The 9,651-nt window shown below is 45.5% G+C and overlaps 1 protein-coding gene across 4 annotated transcripts in view; it reads right to left on the minus strand.

Annotated features, from left to right (window-relative positions):
- The window catches only part of SSX2IP (SSX family member 2 interacting protein), a 75,135-nt gene extending 68,002 nt beyond the window's left edge, over positions 1–7,133 (minus strand). For 2 of the 4 annotated variants that reach the window (XM_080657783.1, XM_080657788.1), the window contains exon 1: positions 6,973–7,121. The gene's annotated coding sequence lies outside the window, so the exon portion shown is untranslated. Of the gene's footprint in view, positions 1–6,717; positions 6,920–6,972 lie in introns of those variants that run through there. The other 2 variants (XM_080657786.1, XM_080657785.1) reach the window with 2 other exon arrangements.
- Between the last annotated feature and the right edge of the window lie 2,518 nt (positions 7,134–9,651).

Below are 9,651 nucleotides of genomic sequence, written 5' to 3' on the forward strand. Positions count from 1 at the left end.
TGAACCTCAGCAATATAATTTTAAGTGAATTAAAGCATTATAAAGTGGAAAATGTCTCAAAAGATAGGGCATGTAACATATACTTTTAATTGTGTAGTATATATGGAAAACTTACAAGATCCAATAAGAATATATTTTAAAAGCTACCAAGGAAATGATGAATATAGGATTCAGTAAATAGTTGCCTCACGTTAGGGAAGCAGGAAAAGGGGAAGAAGGGGCCCAGCTGGTTATATCAAGGTTACTGTCAAGGTCTTAGCTTTATTAGGTAGTGCCTATCCTATATAATAAGAGAGGAATATGCTAATTATCCATTACGCCGTGAGGCATAACGACCAACCGCATAACGACTGGATCACAGATCTGCAGGAGGGTGGGGCAGCAAACTACAAGCAGGCGACGGAGAGCTACAGGACAAGGAAGGGCAGCAAGCAAGCAGGAGGCGGAGAGTTACAGGAGGGGGCAGGGCAGCAAGCTATGAGGGGGGTTGGAGGGAGATACAGGAGGGCGGGGCAACGGGCGGAGAGCTACAGGAGGACAGCAGCAACCTACTGGTGCACGGATTCGTGCATAGGGCTACTAGTCCTATCTACACTAATAAATGAGAACTATGCAAATTGACCATACCTCCACGACGCCCATTAGCCAATCAGGAGTGAGTATGCAAATTACCCCAACAAAGATGGCGGGTTAATTTATATATGCAGGTGCAGAGCGCCAGGTGGGGCGGGATGCCTACTATGAGGGGGCGGGCAGAGGGCTGAGGGAGCTACAGGTGCGGCGCTCCGACCCGGAGCGAAGACTTGCAGGCTCCTGGGAGGCAGCTGGGAGCGAAGACTTGCAAAGGCTCCCGGGCGGCCGGGAGCAAAGACTTGCAAAGGCTCCCGGGCAACCAGGAGCGAAGACTTGCAAAGGCTCCCGAGTGGCCGGGAGCAAAGCCAGGGGAAGGAAGACCTATTCTTGCATGACTCTTTGTGCAACGGGCCTCTAGTATAATAAAATAGTTAATATGCTAATTAGACCAGACAGCAGAACAACCTTCCAAAATGACCAGTGGGTGGGGCCACGGGACTGCAAGGCAGCTGGGGCTGCGATGGGCCCAGGCAGCCGGGGCTGTGAGGGCTGAGCCCCTTGCACGAATTTCGTGCATCAGGCCTCTAGTTACATTATTAAAACTAAATAAATGGACCAATTATGAGACTGTGTCATCAGCCAAGAGCCAATGACCCTCCCTCCTTACAAGTATAAAAACAAGCAGTTTGGGCTCATTTCAGTGGATCCATGAAGCAACCACAAATTTGCAAGGAACTCCTGTACTAGCTAACTATGTGGAATTGGAGGAGAGAAGAATCACCACCTTGAGCCTCTATGGCAGCCAGATATGGCTCATCAGCTATGTAATTTATCCTTACAATGGCCCTAGTAAGAAGTAGATATAACATTACTTTATTGATGGAAGAATCTGAGGCTCAGAGAGATTAGTTAACTCATCCAGATACAAACTGGGAAGGCAGGTATAAAAACCAGCTATTTAATCTGGAAGGTAAGAATAAAAACTAGATATTTACGATTCCAAAGCCTCACTGACCCTAGCCTCCTCTTGACACTCAACAGGTATCCAGAGCAAGTGATATAAATTTTCCAAACCCATCTCCTCGTTAAAAAATAATACATTTGATGATGGTTTGTATTTACTGAAGATTTATTTTATATGCTAGATCCTATGTAGGATATTTTGAAAACTTGCATATAGAATAGAAAGAGTAATGCTGAAGGTGCCATCTTTTAGACAGCAAAGGACAATAACCAGATTAAAATCAACTGGCAATAGACTGACTAACCCAAGACTGGAACCTTTGTAACCCAGACCACTAACTTGAAGGTAAAAAGTACATGCAATGACTGGTACCCATCTATCTTGGTTATAGTATCTTCTGGCCACTCAAACTCTCTACATAATTTTATATAGTGCTACAACTTTTAAAACAATATTCGTCTAGCAGTCTCCTTCCACCTTAATATTTCCAAAATGGGCTCCATTTTCAGTAGCCCCCGCACAAAAATATTATAGCAAACTGGGCAGCTGATGTTCAGGCATGGCTCACTGACTTAGCCCGTAACAACGAAGAAAGGGAAGAAATACTTCAGAAGCTGAACGAATAAACAGCAAAGGGGAGGCATTTATTCTTCATGTAAAAATCTGTCTTTGGTACCAGACAGAAAATAGTGTCACTTAAAGAGAACAGAGGAGTAAGGTTGATAAAACTGGGTTTGGTTAAGTGTGCAGAGATAATGAGCTCCAAGTAGAATTCACTGGGTTTAGAGATGCTGCCATGAGACATTCAAATGGGGATTAAACTAGGGCCTGAAGGGCAATAGATAACAAGGCAGATTTAGCATACAAGTGATAGTTGCATCCCTACAGAAAAAAAGGGGAAACAAAAAGAACACCTAGAGAACATCAACATGTAACAGGTGAGTGAAGGTGACCTAGATGTAAGAAATAAAAATAGAGAGGTGGGCAGGCTTTAGGAAAGCCATGGGAAAAAAGTTTTAAAGAGGGAATGGTGAACAAGCAACAAATGCCATAGAAAGGGCAAGATCTAAATAGAAAAAAATAAGTTGGATTTGGAAATTAGTGACTTTATGATAAAGCTGAAGTGTAAAAATGGAAATGAGATTCAGAGAAGTGATCAGCAAATAAGGAGACAATAAACAAAGATCATTTATTCAGAAGTTTAGTTTAACAAAATGTATTTGGCTTCTCTGAAGTTCTTATTCAATTATAGCATTTTATATCCAATAGAAATATAAAGTGCTCAGTAAATGTAAGCTATTTTCCCAAGCACTATTCTAGATATTACTATATCTTACCTAATCATCACAACCCTATGAAGTAGTTATTATTATCCCTAATATACAGATGAGACAACCAAGACACAAAGAAGATACGGGCAAGTAGTAACTTATCCAAGGTCCCTTAACTAGTAGTGTGGTGGTCAAGCCCAAAACTTCACTCACAGAGTTAAGAGGGAGGGCAATATATGAAGTAAGTGTTAATACATGAACTGTAAGTGTTAGTTAAGATTACACTGATTGTTAAACTAGCTGCAGTTTAATTTCTATTTAAAAACTATTTTTAATTTGAATCTCTGCCTTCTCTCATGTCAGAATCCTACACTGCTAGGATCTGACATTTTTATGCTCTTATGGCACTCCGATTCTGCACTGCATTATAATTGTGTTAACTCTCCTACTGAATTGCAAGTTGCTTGAAAATGGGGCTCTTATTTATCCTTGCATCTCTACTCCCCCCAATCTTAAAAGCAGACAATACTAGACTTACTGTGGTCACTTCACAATATCTATACAAATACTGAATCATTGTTATATACCTGAAATTAATGTTGTCAATTATTCCTCAATAAAAAATACAAAAACAAACAAAAAGGTACTAAATAAAGGTTGGTTATAGGATAATCATTTTTGCCTTTTTAAAAGTTTTTAATTGCTATGTAGGGTTGTTGTCTCTGAAATATTACTTAGGTTGTCTATGTTCAGAACACCTTTGGATCATTCCAATTACTGGTTTTGATGTAAATACTTCTAAAGCAAACATAATTCCCTTGGATAAAACCTTTTATAGATTCCCTATCATCTACTGGTCAAAGGTCATACCACTTTGTGTGGGTTAGTGATAAGATTTTCCAACCTTATCACTAACCCACCCCACCTGGCTCTAACTATCAAACCACCTGTACTTCCCCAAGGGTACAGAACATGCCACTATGTGTTCAACAGGTGAACTACGACACCACTTCCTCCATCTCCATCAGGACAGAAATGAAATTCTTTTCTAAAGCCTTCCCATATTTGCAATTTTTACTTTCTGTTTTGCTCTCTCCCTTACGCTATAAATTTCCTAAAACAAATTTTCTACAAGGCAACACTCATCATATTTATCCTCAGGTCTGGCAAGAAGAGGCTTAGTGTTTAATAAATATTTATTAAAAGAACTAGAGGCCCGGTGCACAGAATTCATGCACGGGGTTGTTGGGGGGAAAGACGGGGTGGGGGGGGGCTCAGCCCAGCCTGCACCCTCTTGCAATCCGGGACCCCTCGGGGGATGTCTGACTGCTGGTTTAGGCCTGATCCCTGCCAAAGACATCCCTCTAACAATCCGGCACCACTGGCTCCTAACTGCTCGCCTGCCTGCCTGATCACCCCTAACGATTCTGCCTGCTTGCCTGATCACCGCTAACTGCTTGCCTGCCTGCCTGGTTGCCCCTAACCACCTCTGCCTTGGCCCCCGCTGCCATGGCTTTGTCCAGAAGGACATCCAGAATGGTGTCGGAAGGTCATTCGGCTGTCCAATCTAATTAGCATATTATGCTTTTATTATTATAAGTTATTAATGCGTAATTCAGTAAATCTGCTGGTTCTATATAATACTAACCCATATCAAAAGTAAAATTTTAGGTAGTTTTCCATTTTCAATAATGAATGGTGCACTTTTCTATTTTATCTCAATCTACAGATTCATGAATTCAAGACAACTTGTACCTTCATTAGCAGTTAGCCATGATCATCACCAAAGACATAACACAGACCCACAGCATATCAAAACCTCTCTGTGACCTGGTCAAACCAGTAAGGCATATATATTCACTGGCAAATTATATGGGAAAAAAGTCACTTACAAAGCTTTGAAATTGCTCCAATTTAAGCATGTGAAATGAATTAAAATTACACACTTCTGGGCAGGTATCTTTCTCATTTTTATCTCTAAGTGCATATTACATAGAAGATACTCAAATGCCTTTTACAAAAATTTTGTCATACCCAGCCCTAGCCAGTTTGTTTTTGTTTTTTTTTTTTTAGCCCTAGCCAGTTTGGCTCAGTGGATAGAACGTCAGCCTGGGGACTGAAGGGTCCTGGGTTCGATTCTGGTCAAGGGCCCATGCCCGGGTTGCAGGCTCGATCCCCAGTAGAGGGCATACAGAAGGCAGCTGATCAATCATTCTCTCTCATCATTGATGTTTCTATTCCTCTCTTCCTCTCTTCCTCTCTGAAAACAATAAAAAACATATTTTTTTAAAAAACCACACACACACACACACTCTCACACACACACAAAACTGTGCCATCCCCAGATAGCTATGTCAGGATTTTGGATAGGCCAAGAATATAATCTGATTTCGTGTTGGCCTTGAGGCCTTCGGCAAGTCGTCTGAACGATTAACATTTTAGTTTTCTCATATAACACCTCAGTGTGTTTGGAACATAGTATTCTTTAGCAAGTCTTGTCATAAGGTACAATGTGTTATGAAGAGATCTTCACATTTCATCCTAGAATAACTAAGTCCTTACAGTTATCTTCAAGCTGCTTCACTCATGTTACTTAACCCTTGGGCTTCATTATCTTCATTGTGCACATGGGGAAAGAGAAGTGGAAGGAAGGATATAAAGTGACTTGGCTGAAAAGACCCACCGAGCCAGTCACTTAAAAGAGCCTTCATTTTAACTACCAGTTCCTTCATCCTCTTTTCAAAGAACCATTTTGAGAAACTTTCACTGACAGCAGGCAGAACAGTGTCAAATTAAGTATTAGCTTTTACTTGTTTAAGTCTGAACGAATAACCTAAGCTTCCTAGACCTTAAAGTTAAGAGTTCTAGGATTGGATGGATAAAGTTTTGCTGACTGAATCCAAGTTCATAAGTCTAAATTTCAAGATAGCTTGACCTAAATTTTAACTGTAAAGGCATTTTTTGTTCTCTCTCTCTCTCCAGGTCTCTCATTCTTTTCAAATTTTGTTCAGTATCCTTTTAAATGTGTTAAGTCATACCCTACCTTTCCAGGTCAGGGTCAAGGCTGCCAGAATTTTCTTCTGCCTAAACAGGGAAGCAATCCCTCCTCAGTCTGAAGGATCCCAAGGCACCCATCAACACACATCAAACTTTAGACCTAGACTCCAATCTGAATTATTAGGGAAGCCCAGCATTTTCTAATTCCAGAAACCCGCCCCCCCCACCCCCCGCTTTTACACTGCTGAGCCACCCTCGGAGGAGTGCCTCTTCGAATCCTCACCCCATTATAGAGTCCAGAAAAGGGAAATCGCAATTCCGCTCAGATTCAACAAGAACTATATCAGAGTTGCAAGTAGTGATGTTTTAGCACTGATACGGGCCCTGAAGTGAGGTAATAATCTAAAGATTCCCGTATCACACGTGGAATATTAGGACATATTATTTAGCAGATTCCATTTCCTGGGCCCAAATGACTTGCATAACTGGGCGATCAGCACAGGCTCCAAAGGGGGCAGGGAGCTCCTAATTCAGTTTACTCTACTTTACTATAAAATTCTACACCGAAATAGTCTCACACACGCCTGCCCCTTATGATGTAAGTTCTTCCCCTAGCGTAGACATTGAACTATCATCAGGGCTCTCTTCCTCTGCAGCGGCCACGGGCCACCCAGAAACTCAATTCTAACCACAACTCGCGGGGCTCGAGCTAGCAAATCCCGAAGCCCCGCACGCCCCGCACGCCCCGCAGCCTCTGCCGACACCGCAGCCCCAAATTGGCCATCCCCTCCTCCCCCTCGTCCCCGCGTCGCTCATCACTCCACGCCAGGCTCCACCCTCTCTCCATCCTGGAGAGGGTGCAGGCACAGCCCTGCAACCGCCTGCGGGAGCGGTCCCCGAGCTGGCACCTACCTCCCACCTCCACCTCCGGGGCGCGGCCGGGGGGTGGGGGTCAACGCTCGCCCGCTCCTCCAACGGCCCAAACCGCCGTGCTGGTCTGTGCGCAGGGAAGCGGGGCGCCGAGCCAGGTGTCGACGCTCACCTCCGCGCCACCCCCACCCCTCCGCGAGCGCCGACCCCCGGCCGGTTTGCCCCCGACCCTGCCGGTGCCGTCGCCCCTCCCCAGGCGGGCGCGTCACTATCCCCGCCCCGGGGCTAGGCTCTCACCGTCACGTCCCCGAGAGCCGCGGGGAGACACCGCTCGGCGTCCTAGTCAGGACCGCGCAGCCCCGAGGGCCCGCAGAGGCGCGAGGCACGCGGCGGCCCCGCCTCTGCCTCCGGCTCCCGCCTTCCCGGTCCCCGCCGTGCCCCGCTCCGCCCCTCGCGGCCGCGTCCCCGCCTCGGCAGGTTCGCCAGGTTCCCACCCCGCCCCCGCGCCGCCGCGCCGCAGGCTCGGCCACCTCCCATTGGCTCCGCTCGTTGCTGAGCGACGAACAACCACCGCCGGCATTGGTCCGGTGGGTCCTCCCCGCCTCCAAAAAAAAAACCCGGAGAAAAAGAAAACCTTATCCGCGGAGCCGAGCGGGATGCGGGCGCAGCTGGGCTGCGGCACCTGTTACGCCCTGTGATTCACCCCGCCCGACTCCGCTCCCTGCCCCTCCTCCCGCCCGCAGGGCCCGGGGCCCTGTCGGGGGAGGGGGTTGTGGTTGCATTCAAGCACGTGTTTCGGGCCCCAATGAACCCCAACACGCACACGAGGAGCAAAAGTGAAGCTCCCCGAAGAGCCGCGTGCGCTTGTAAAAGTGGAGAAATAAACCAAACAACAGCCGGCACCCAGAATTAGGTCAGACCCAGGGGAGAGGAGTTTCGAGCGTCTGGAACCGTGGATGCAAACAACCCAACCAGGAGAAACTTACATGTAAAATTAGGGCAAAGAAAATGACCTAGGCGGGAGACAACGGGAAGACATAAGAAATGGCACTTAGGGTCTCGAAGTTTATGTAGGAATGGCTCACACCCACCCAGCAAAATACGTGAAAAGAAAATGTATGCCTGCTGCCACCGTAGCGGGGGTCAGGCTCCTCCCACGTCCCGTGTTCCATGTCAGCCTAAAATTCTCCAGGCGAGAAGAGAGGCCTGCGAAAGGAAAGATCAGATGGGGAATCGCAGGCATATGAGTTGAGTTATAAACACAAAGTTGTACTTTGATGGTGTGTGTGTGTGTGTGTGTGTGTGTGCGCGCGCGCGTGTGTGGATGCCAAGGGATTTATTTTACTCAAGAGGAGGAAAGAGGTTTGGTATTTTAAGGAGCCTCCTGAGAGCATTTTGAAACTAAAATACCAAAATATGAGACAAGAAAAAGAAATATTAACAATGTAGAACAAGAGAGGGACGAGTGCCCCCCCCCCCCCCCAATTTACACGCACATATCCCCAATCCTGGATGAAAGATCAAGGCGAGAAAGTGAACACGCCTGGGTGACAACTTCAGCATCCAAGGACATCCTCCTGTTTGCCTTTGGCCTGAGCGAGCAGGAGGCGGGGCTGGATGCTATTGAGTTTTCAGGCGTCCTCAAACTATGGCCCGCCGGGTGCCACTGCCTGTCCTGCTTAGCAGCCGACTGGTCCCGGCCTGCAGTGCGCATAGGAATTTGTTCACAGTTTTTTTTTTTAAACTATAGTCCAGCCCTCCAACGGTCTGAGGGACAGTGAACTGGCCCCCTGTTTAAAAAGTTTGAGGACCCCTGGTAGGTGAAGGACAGCCCAATAACTTGTCAGGGCCCATCATTAAGAACACTGTTAGTGCGGGCTGGTGTGGAAGAAGAAATCAATTTATTAGCAATAATTACCTTACTCCCTACCCCAGAGTACTGATGACGTGTGTATGTTGGGGAGGGGGGATACCTCTGCTCCAAAAAGGGGTTTTGCAATTTCAACTGTCCGCCCCAAATTCCCACATCCTTTCCCATCTTAAGAACCACCTTAAAGTGACAGGTTTTCTTGGAAATAGCACATAAGCCTTTAGTTTGACCATTTCACCTCCTCAGTCAAAAGCGAGAGCTCACTTCTGATTAGCTAGAAGAGTTGATTTGAGATGGATGAATTAAACAAGCAGCGTCTAGCACACCGGTTTGTGACCTAACCACTTACAGAATCAGATTTTAAGGTTTGGGCCAGGCTGTAGTCAACTCCCAAACGTTCGGCCCCGTCCCCAGTCCCAAGGGTGAATCCGATCTGTCTGCATCAATCAACGGTTTTCAACCTTTTGCTCTTAGGGCACACGTTTTATTCTTAAAAAACCTGCAAAGGGCTTTTGTTTATGTGGGTTATATCTATTGATATTTACCATACTAGAAATTAAAACTGAGAAATTTAAAAGTATTTATTTACAAAATAATAAACCCTGCTCTGGGTGCTCCTGGTCGGAGCGTCCTCCAGGTCGCAGATTTGATTCCAATCACACACATACCGAGGTTGTGGCTTTGATCCCTGGTCAGGGGCGCCTACCGGAGGCAATCGATCAATGTTTCTCTCACACATCTCTCTCTCTCTCTCTCTCTCTCTCTCTCTCTCTCTCTCTCTCTCTCTCTCTCTCGCTTTAAAAGAAAACACACAAAAAAAAAACACCAATAAACATCCTCAGGTGAGGATTAAAATAAAATTACATTTTACATAAATAGCACAAGCTAATGGAAATAACTATATTTTCCAAAAAAGGGTGGTATTACTTTAAAATTTTTCAAATATCTTTAATATCTGGCTTAATGGAAGGTAATTGATTTTCATGTCTGCTGCATTCAATCTGTTGCACTATCTCAGATAGCCTTTGGAAAACTGTACATTCATAAGAGAATGGGAGTAAAAGTAACATTTTAGTATTATAATAAAATAGTTTTGACTTTGTAGA

The sequence above is a fragment of the Plecotus auritus genome, assembly GCF_963455305.1.
Source record: "Plecotus auritus genome assembly, chromosome: 2".
Classification (NCBI taxonomy): domain Eukaryota; kingdom Metazoa; phylum Chordata; class Mammalia; order Chiroptera; family Vespertilionidae; genus Plecotus; species Plecotus auritus.